Raw genomic sequence first — 8,686 nt, forward strand, 5'->3', positions numbered from 1 at the left:
ACCTATCAGATTTGCTTTGGTTGAGCTCCCTATTTGTCTAGAACACCTGTTTATTATTTGCCTTGGCTACGCTTCTCATGGGGTTTCATCTGTAGCTTACTCTGTTGCATGACTAGTTTTTATGGTGCAGAACTTGCAAGGACCACCCATTAGAAACTGTATGAATGTTAACCAATTTATTTTTTCTTTTAAATTTTGTTTTAATAAGTTGAGTGTTGGCATGTTTTAAATAATGAAGTGGAGAAGGCTGAAACACCATCCATAACAGCTCTGCATTACAACTGCCAAGTATACGTATTGCAAGATCCAGGCACAACAGAATAGATAAATCATGAGGAATTAATTCAAGATATTGCCAAGCCTCTTGGAAAAGAAGAATAATTAAAGCTTTACCTGATTCACAATGGATCAGGGTCAAACCATCTTGGAAATCCAGGTATTTAGTGGTGTTCTTACAATTAAAATGCCCTAGGAATTAATTTAAAGTCCTCTGTGCCCCAATGGGAAAGAAAAAAATTGAATATAAGGAAGTTTTGAAGTAAAGCATATGTAATATTGCATGACACACTAGTCTGACTATATACATAGACCTATATAGGGTCAATGATAGATAGTCCAAGTACTGGAATGCTTATTATCTTATCAAAGCATATGTCTTATTCAAGCTATTTTCTAAATGCATAAGACTTGGAATGTCTAATCTGTTAGGCCGTTCCCTCATTCATAACCCTTGCATAAACTTGGGTATATCAACACATGTGCACTGTAAGACATACCACAAGGTGGCTTAAGGATTGTCCAGAGCTTCAGTTTTACTATCGGAAGTTTCAATAGTCACATTTGGAGTTAATGGCCAAAATTCCACAACAATATGTAATCCTCAAGCAATAAGTTAGTGATAAGATAAAGTACACAGAAAAACTGTTCTCTTGGTCCTTGCTAATTGTTATTGAATGGTGTGAGCTACACATTGTTATGAAAACAAAAAATGACAGATTCTGCAAGTGCTACAAATAATGTTTCACAATTATTTGCATATGCTCATCCTTGGCAAATGTAATAGAAGTAAACTCAGTATTTATATGTAAAGCATCCTCCCATAGGTAAACCTGGAGTGGTTATAATAACCAATCCAGATAATGAAATCTGCTAGGTATCACCCGTTTACTGTGTTTGATTTTATTTGAATTTTTGTCATCATGATAATCAAGGAATCATTACAAAAACTTAATCTAAATTGTTATTAACATTTTCAGTTTGTTACTTCAAGGTCACCATGCTAGCACACAAGCTTTTCTCTTCCATCCCCTCATGACATTCCATCTCGCTATGCTAAACATTTATCGCTCAGATTGATAAGACTTTTGACCTTTAGACTCTGAGCTGTATCTGAATCCTGGTTGCAGCAGGCAGGAAAATTAATGAGAGCATCACTCTGTCTCATATTCTAAGATCTCTTCCTTTAATGGTAATTATAGTGGCACTGTTCATGCTGTTATGGTTAAGATGGTGTCAGCATTTCCATTATTTAAACCCTGTTTTTTCAGGGGATGGGAATTCAGTGATGAAAACGCTTTGCATGCTGGAATTGGTTGGACCAAGTTCTGGCTGTAAAGAGCCCAATAAAAACACCCACTAAAACATTAACCCATTAAAAACAAATGATTTCTTTTAAGGTTTATAAAGCTGCCAGCAGTGGTGCCCCACTTGGATTCACAGGAGGAAGAAGATACAAGGATCCCTCCACCCTCCCCTGGTTTGCCTGCACAGGAAATAGCCCAGATCTTGGTCCTTGTGCTCCCTGAGGGGTAGTTTGCTTCTCCTTCCACCCTCCCAATGGGTAAACAATTAAAAGTAATTGACCAATGGTGGAAACTGTTCCTGTGCAGTTACAAGCTTTGACTAAGATGTTCAAAGGTAGGTGCCCAAATCCAGTTGATATTAATTGGGAGTTGGGGGATAGATTTCCAAAGGCATCTAAAGATATAGATAGGCACCTAATGGGATTGTCAAAAGCCCCTAAGTAGATGAGGAGCTGACTTCCAAGTCACCTCTGGTCCTAAGCGCTTATTTCCACAAAACTCAGCGTATATTATAATAAGTATAAAATGTCATTGTAGTTTATGACAACTGGCAGCTAAAATCCTAGTTTAAGAGGCTGAGTAAAGAAGAAGTGCTGTAGTACTGGCTTTATACCTTGCAACAAAGAACTCATATTAATCAATTGTATTTGCAGCCAATATTGCTTCATGTATACTTTCCAATGCAGTTTAATTTGAGAGTATATTGATCATAACATGGAACTATTAGAATTTTGGGAATTTGTTATAAGAAAGTGTGAGAGCCCTGCAGGTGGGGACAATACACAGAGAGATGAATGGGTAGCAAGTAAGATAAGGCACAGGTGTGGGGACAGCTGATTGCTTGCAGGATGTACAGAAGTATTTGGGCTGTTCTTTAAAAAAAAGATGGGAAATTAGTGAAGTGGCTGGAGAAGGGTGGACACAAACACACATGTGTACACGAGGAAGCTTGAGGAAAGATTCTGAGGCCAGGTCTACACAACCACTTACTTTGGTATAAGTTCTGTTGCTCAGGGGTGTGAATAAGCCACCACCCTGAACGACGTAACTTACACTGACCTAAGCGCCAATGTAGACAGCGCTATGTCGGTGGGACAGCTTCTGCTTCCAACATAGGTACAACCTCTCGTGGTGGTGGATTTATCATGCTGACGGGAGAGCTCTCTCCCGTCGACATAGAGCGTCTTCACCAGATGCGCTACAGCAGCCTAGCTGCATCAGTGCAGCTGTGCTGAGTTAGTGCTTCTCGTGTAGATTAGCCCTAACTCTTTCAGCACATTTTTTCCGCCTAGGATGATGAAGCTCGGCCTCATCCTCAATGCAAGTCCGTGCTTAAATAGAGTTTGGATATATCCTTCGGTACTTATCACATAATTCGTATCACATTTGATGTTGGGGGAGTCTACTGTGTATTATTTATAGCTATTAATTATTTTTTTCACAATATGTGTTATTTATTATTTTATTATTTATTTGTTTGTTGTTGTTGTTATTGGTTATTGATTGTCGTTTGTTTGTTTATTTGATTACAGCAAAGTGTCCAGAAATTCCGATCAGGACTAAGGGTCCCATTGAGCTCGGCATTGTACAAACATATAGAGAGAGTACAAACTTTTTTGTCCTGTTGATGCACATGTGCATCTCACCACCACTGAAAGGTAAAGTGCATGATTCAATGGCAGGCCTTTAAATATTTTACTCCAGTTCTTTTTGAATGTAATGCCACGGTCTTCCAGCTTTGTCGTGAATTCTGGCACAGTATAACTCTCAGGTTGTCATTCATTGGGAGAGATTTTACGTAAAGCAGAGAGGTTCATGTTCATAAATGCTTTGAGAACTTTTGGACAGGAAATGCTACTTATTTTGCTAATACTGACCCTGTTGAAATTCACCTCTAGCTAAAAATCTTTACCCCCCACTGAGTGTCTGCATTTTATCTGAATAGTTTAAGATAAAGTGCTTAGAGTATACGAAGCAGCTTATGCCCTCTCTGCGTGAGCTAGGTTATGATTTATTTTGCTGGTCTACTAAACTTTTTAGAGATGATGAAGTAATATATTCTTGGTCAGTTGTTCTGGATCCTCTTAGCATAATGACTTTTATTAGTGACTTGCATCCTGAATCACTGTGGAAGCACTTACCCAAAACATACCAGGAAAAGATTGTTAGTGGGTTTAGGTGGCATATTAATCAAATAAATGTAAAAAATTGAACAAATCAGCTGAAAGGAAGTGCTATAGCAACACAGCTATAGTGCCATGCTTTTAACCAAATTGCCAGGACAGAGATGGCATAAGCTGCTTTTCTTATATTTATTCTGATGATCTGTTAAATGCAGCAAAGTGCAAATAAATTTGTGAGCCAACATTAAAGCTCACTATATACTTTTTGTTCAGCAGGACTTTGAAGGAGATGTCACATTTTAGAATTGTTTTAACATAACAAAGCACATTTCTCTTGTTTTACTGCAGATTTCAAATTAATGGATAAGCCTGAATGAAAAATAATACCCTGGGTGGACTGCTAGATATTATTAATGCAATTTCCAGATAATTTTAGTGTGCACACTGCCTGGACACATTTATTTGCCAGTGATTGCTAGTTCAGTGATGATTCTTTATGAATGCTGTTTTTGTAGAGTAAGTAGTTATTTTGTATAATCTCATGGTATAATAAATTTTGCCGGTGTCCTAACAAACCTGTTTTAAACTATACAAGAAAAGTTCTCCATCTCCTGGGAAAATCCTTACCTTTATACATCCGATGAAGTGAGTTGTAGCTCACGAAAGCCTATGCTCAAATAAATTGGTTAGTCTCTAAGGTGCCACAAGTACTCCTTTTCTTTTTGCGAATACAGACTAACACGGCTGCTACTCTGTTACCTATAACTGGAATCTTGCTCTTGATTAGAGAGGTGCCAATTTCTTTCAATTGTGATAATATGACACTTTCCCATCTGAATGTAGCCTAGGTCAATAATAACAGAAAATCATTACCAGTTGACAGTGGGTTAGTGGACTGGATAAAATGAGCTGGTGGTCTTAATCCAGTATCTTGCAGAATAGGCCTCTGTAACACACAAACACTGTCACACTTTTCACTAGTCAATGTTCTCAACAGAGAGGCCAAAGACAGTTGAAGCTTGGAAAATGAATTACTTTGCTGCCGTTCAAAGCAGTCCATTGAGGTGGGACCTGGTGCATTCAGGTAGGGCAAGATGAGGAAACTTATACGTGCTGTATATTTATTGGGTTCTGCAGGGAGTCAGGCTCCAGGGTCTTCATTCTGGCAAGTTGCATTATCGTTCCATTATAATTTAAAATAAAATAAAAATAGCTCCATTTTCCTTGGATTAAGAATAACTGGAGTAGGGGAAAATGCAGGACTATATCTATATTTGCTTCCAAGAGACAAATTTTAATATTCGGATCCTAATAACAGCAAAAATAGTGCTGCTGACCGCGCATAACTCGTGAAGTTCTTGGGAGTAACATGTGCAATGGGAGGACTGGGCCCCTGGACTTTGTGTGTGTCTAACATAATATAAATGTGCATGTGACTTCCTGTGTGTTGCTGCACCCCAGGGGCTTTCAAACTGTAGGGCATCGATCACTGGTAGTTTGTGGAGCACTTGTTGATGGCCTACAGAATACTTGATGGTTACATGATGCTGAGTCTCCGCATTTCCAGATGCTACATTATACTCAAAGACAGCTAACAATGTTATATACACCTATAATGTTTTTCCATGTGAGCTAATCACTGTAGCTCTCATATGCAAGTTATACAATTGCAGATGGGAAGGGAAGTGGGCATATGAGACAAAGTCTCTATTAAACTGTAGGTGACATATGGAAAAAATTGGAGAACTCCTGTAATCTTTCCCATTTTCCGCAAATAAAAATTGCCAAACATAGCCGTCAGGCCAATATTTTAGGTGAAATTTCAGATACACAAAATGTGGAGGTGAAAATGAATTTTGCATGCTGCCTTGTGAATAAATTTGGGAAATTTGGGGGATCTGAAAAACTAAAATTCAAGGGTTCAAAAATGTGAACAATAATTTAAGAGATTTTTTTTGTTGCGATTTCATGAATACACTCACACCAGTTTGATTAATTCTCTAAACAATGTGTTCTGTCTTGTCCTAAGGTATACAAGGTATGCAAGAGTGTCACCTAATGACCTCTGATGACATTAAAAGTGAAGGAGAAGGAAAGCATGGGGTCAAAAAGAAGCATTATTTTGTAGTCTTGGCTGTTTCACTTTCAATTTTCAGATTTATTGTACCATGAAACTCAGAATGAAATTTGGTACATGAAAGATCCCTGTGGAGGGACACTGAACAAAAAATTCACACGAACCTGCATGACATAAAAGCACTGAGTTTTGTACAACTTGAGCTAAGATTTTACTGATGCCTGAAGCAAGGTTTAGAAAGTATAAAAAAACTAGAGTGCACTAAGCTACAGCACCAGATAGCTTTATTTTGTTTTACCTCTTTTTAAAATTGCAATGTTTGTTCCTTCCCCTAATTTTAGTTGATTGCAACCAGGGCAAAGGGCCAAATAAATATTTTTACGGGGTTCATATTCATTATTGTTTCAAAGCCCTTGTTAACTTTTCCCATTTTATAACCTTTAATTTGGAATGATTTTCAATGCAGTAAACAGGATGAGCACTGTGGAATTAAATAGAAAGGGACTCATGGGAGTTTTTAAAGGTTGACAAATGTCTTTATTTCTTAAATACTTATCCAGTATTCGAAGGTTTGGGTTATACTTTGAAGGTTGGGTTATATGGGAGTTTTGTAAGAATGATATTGGCTATTAATTTGAGCTGTTTGTTTTCTCTAACCTCTGTCCTTCACTGATCTTGGTGCCTTGTTGTCTATCAATACTTCAGAGGTCCAGAGGTGCCTGCAATGTTCTGTACCATCACAGCCCCATTGTGCTTTTCCTCCCTCACAAATGTTCTGTACACTAGCAATAACAGAAGTCAAAATCATGCGTCACAAACTATTTTGACTTTTGAGGGTCTGTTCCTTTTCCCCAGCTCCTACTGCTGTCTTTTGTTTAATTTCAGAGGAAGATGTGACAGCACAACGGTGTTTGTTCAAGCGACGTTCTGAACTTGATCATAGGAAACTTTGTGGTTTAGAGAATTCTAGAGTACAGAATGTGGTAAACTATAGTACAGGGTGTCAGCTTCTTATTTACGGCTAGCTATTTTTTTCTGTATTACTATGGACTTCTATATAAGAACTCAGTTAACATATTTATTTGAAAATATTTTCATTAACCTTGTACATTAGATTCTTTCATACTCTTTTTCCAAGTACTGTGCTGATTTAAAAATGAGCTGTTTTTCTTTTTGTATAATCTGTTCTCAAGGATATAACTTTCTAGAGGTTATTCAGGCCCAGTTTCTGGTAGCCTTACTTATGTTGAGTTGCTCTTTGTTCCAGAAGTAAATACATGGTCAGCAGTGATTCACTCTATGGGGTAGAAGATACATTTACTCCTGTTGATTTGTATCAGAATATGCCCTTTGGTAGTATTTTCCTTGTTGAGGACAGTTTTTGTGCTTCATTAACACTTCTATTAAGCCAGTAAAATTTGCATTTTATGACCAGATCCTTATAAAAACTGTGCAAACTATTTGCAAATAAATTATGCTTATGTACATGAAATGTTTATCATTTTTTTCTGTTGTTTTGCCCAAGTCTGCTAATGATAGCACCAAATATGGCTCATATTATTTTCAATGATAGGCATGATGTGTTTATTGCTACATTTGAGATTGTAGGTTTTTTTTAAAAAAAGTATCTTCATTAAACCTTTTTCACATCTTGTCTATTTTCTGTTTGGTTTCCAAAGAGGACCATAAGGTTACAATTCAAGCATCATAATGAGTGTTGGACATATTGGGTCGATTTCTCATTCTTGTTACAATTATTGTCCTGAATGATGATTTATAATGGACTATTTTCTTTTCTTTATATGCTTTTTGTCACAAAAATAAGGTTTCTGAATGTTGATGACTCTTGTATTTTGTAAATTACATAATTGAGTGCTGGACTGCTTTGATCTTTGTAATGCTCCATCATTTGATTGGTTGACTATTTAAGTTTTTTTCTGTTTTCAGAGTCACAGACCCATGGGAAGAGATGGAATACACAGTCAATCACAATAAGGAATGCTGAAAAGTCAAAGCAGTATGTCATGCTACTATCTTTTGCTGAATGCTTTAATCATTAGTATTTATACACTTCATACTTCATTGTAGAATTTGTATCAAACATGAACAATGACAGAACATGTTCAGCATCAATTCTCTTGGCAAGATTGAGACACAACAATAAAAATGAAAAAAATTATTGTTAGATACGTAAGTTTGCATTCCAGGTGGCCATTTTAATACCAAAAAGTTGTGAGTTCTATATATTTGTTTTTCTTTACATGCTGTATGTAGATTTTATTGATCTTATGACTTGCATGCACACACATAAAAAAGCAAGAGTTAGTCAAACAAAGCAATAGCAAATATCTTTAGGATTTCATTCCCAACAGTTAACTTAAGAATCCAAATATAACAGAAGCCATGCCAAAATATTTATGCTTTCATTGTTCACATATAGAACACTGTATACCCACCAAACTAAAATTATAAATCTTCTGGCCAAGATTATCAATAATAGGTGCTTAAAGTTACACTCCAAAATCCATATTTAGATATTAAATAAGTGACCTGCTTCTTCAAAAGTGATGAACATCCATCAGCTCCTCTTGTGCTCAGATTTGAATTCTGTATCCCACAACTTCCGTCCCCTAATGTGTTTGTTCATTTGTACGTGTAAGAAAAAGGAAGCATGACATTCTAGAAACTTTCATGCCAGCTGGGAACTAGGGCTTTGATCCAACAAAACACTGAGTGATATGTCTACACTACAGTTGATTGCTCTAGCTAGATCAAAACTAGTTTGAGTAACAATAGCGGTGAAGCTCTGGGAACGTGGGTCGTTGCACTGGCTAGCGTAGCCCACCAGGACCCTGTGTACATACTCAAACAGCCACTGCTGTTGTGGCTTCACTGCTATTGTT

The 8,686-nt window shown here is 37.0% G+C and overlaps 1 long non-coding RNA gene across 1 annotated transcript in view; it reads left to right on the plus strand.

Annotated features, from left to right (window-relative positions):
- LOC125638678 (uncharacterized) overlaps window positions 1-7,921 on the plus strand; it is a 31,766-nt gene extending 23,845 nt beyond the window's left edge. The window contains exons 4-8 of the long non-coding RNA XR_007357276.2: window positions 209-436; window positions 1,677-1,917; window positions 3,116-3,241; window positions 4,055-4,222; window positions 7,731-7,921. This is a non-coding gene — a long non-coding RNA (uncharacterized LOC125638678). The remainder of the gene's footprint in view (window positions 1-208; window positions 437-1,676; window positions 1,918-3,115; window positions 3,242-4,054; window positions 4,223-7,730) is intronic.
- Window positions 7,922-8,686: the final 765 nt, after the last annotated feature.

The sequence above is a fragment of the Caretta caretta genome, chromosome 1, assembly GCF_965140235.1.
Source record: "Caretta caretta isolate rCarCar2 chromosome 1, rCarCar1.hap1, whole genome shotgun sequence".
NCBI classification, from domain to species: domain Eukaryota; kingdom Metazoa; phylum Chordata; order Testudines; family Cheloniidae; genus Caretta; species Caretta caretta.